The sequence below is a fragment of the Carex rostrata genome, chromosome 8, assembly GCF_964058835.1.
Source record: "Carex rostrata chromosome 8, lpCarRost1.2, whole genome shotgun sequence".
In the NCBI taxonomy this organism is placed as follows: Eukaryota; Viridiplantae; Streptophyta; class Magnoliopsida; order Poales; family Cyperaceae; genus Carex; species Carex rostrata.
In genome coordinates, this window is record NC_135925.1 from 12238399 (window position 1) to 12240277 (window position 1879).

A 1879-nucleotide genomic window follows, 5' to 3' on the forward strand; every position below is an offset into this window, starting at 1 on the left:
AACAACCTTCCAAATTTCGGTGATGTAACTCTTATCATTAAAGTCCTTGAACTATTCACTATTCATCTTTTTATTCACCTTGAAAGGAATCTATGATAGCACCACGCAAGCTAACTAATTGTCAGAAATATAATTAAGAGTGGACCAAGATATGATGAAATTTTGATTAGGTTACATGTTCCAACTTCCAACTTCCAACTATATGCTTGTGCATATGCATGCTTGTATTATAAAAGTTTGGTAAAAGATTTGACTTCTTTTGTCTTATTCCCCAAATGATCGTTGTACTTATGTACTATATAATTTACTTATTTCCTACGCGGACGACAAATTCAATATATAACATCATGTATCTATTTTTTTTTTTCAAGAAATTGTTAAATTTTGATGGGAATTAAGTACTGTGTGCCGTGCGATACTGTACGATAACAAATCCAAAAGGACAAAAATGAATGCAACTTGACATATGATTGGTATCAATTTGCTTTTGTTTTATTTTATTTTTAACAAAGAAATAGTGACGGACTAAAATTCAAAATTGAATAACTCCTATGCGTAAAACGCATGTCTTTGTAAGCTATTTTTGAAATCATCCACATTTTTTTTTTTGAAATCATGTCTTTGCAAGCTATTGTAGCTCAAAGTTTGTCGCACAAAACTTTTACAGCTGAGATGCGCATTTGATGGATTTGGTACTTTTTAATCAATGAATTATATGAAGCCTAAAATACAAGTTAGTCAAAGATTAAATGAATTACGTGTATTTTTTTTTAAAAGAAAGAAATACTACAGATTGTCAGATTATAATGATATGGATACAAAAAATTGCTCATAAGAAAAGCTCTACATATTGATACAAAAAATTATTGATCAGATGATTGATTATATATTATAAGAAAATATTTCAGCACAGATGAAACATAGGAAAATCAAGGGTTAACTCTAATTTATTGAATTAAATTCACACCACCAGAAAATCATGGTAATATAATTTCAACATCAAAATTATTCTTTCACCGTAACATCATAAAAGTATATGATACACTGCAGAAGACATGATCATCTTGTGTATATATTGCCATTAATTTGTTGAAGCAAATATTAATTCAAGTGCTGATTGATTGTTCAGTACAACTTACAATACAAAACACTCGATATCGATGCCAATTAGCTACTCAGAAAGCGAAGCGCTTCGGAGCTATCGTATCGGCTAACACGAGGTTCTTGGCAATAAGCTTTCGAGCTTTCCGGCTTCTGATTTCAACACGCATGCTGTCTGTTTTATCCATCCTGTCATAATTTTCACTGCTGCTTTGTTTCTTTCCCTTGAAAGATCTAAGTTTAGACTTCAGGCCATCTACTAGTCTCTCAAATTGTCTTCCCATCATAACCATGTTTTGTTGCTGCATAAGAAAGGAAAAAATTGTTAGAGAGAGAGAGAGGAGAGGAGAGACCTCAAGTTATGAACTGTTAAGAGTACCTGAAGGAAGGGGAGAAAGTGAGGCTGTTCAATAACATTGACAAATGTGTGTTTTTGTGTGAGAGGACCAGAGGTTAGCGTTTCCAATCAAACAATAAATAGTGTTTTTTTTTTCTGGTAACTGTCTACATAGGTGTACGAACCTGTCTGGTGCTGACAAGTGGAAGAGAAATTGGATTCAGTAGAAAAAGGCGTGCGATAAAAAAGAAAAAGAGCAAGGGGTAAAAAAGAAAGCAAATAGTATCCGCATGCGAGAAAAATTGTTCTACGCTATTTTCCAAAAGAAAAAATAAGAAAGAAAGAAAAGGCGCAGGAAGCGACAAATGAAGTGACTCTGTAGTCTGTTCTATGATTTTTTGGGTGCGCTGCGCACATTTCCTTATTTTATTACACCAGCAG

The 1879-nt window shown here is 33.1% G+C and overlaps 1 long non-coding RNA gene across 1 annotated transcript; it reads right to left on the reverse strand.

Moving 5' to 3' along the window:
- Nucleotides 1–977: 977 nt before the first annotated feature.
- Nucleotides 978–1579, reverse strand: LOC144558417 (uncharacterized). Its single transcript, XR_013512900.1, has 2 exons — nt 1481–1579; nt 978–1403 (listed from the first exon to the last, which is right to left on the reverse strand). It is a non-coding gene; the product is annotated as an uncharacterized LOC144558417 (long non-coding RNA).
- Nucleotides 1580–1879: the final 300 nt, after the last annotated feature.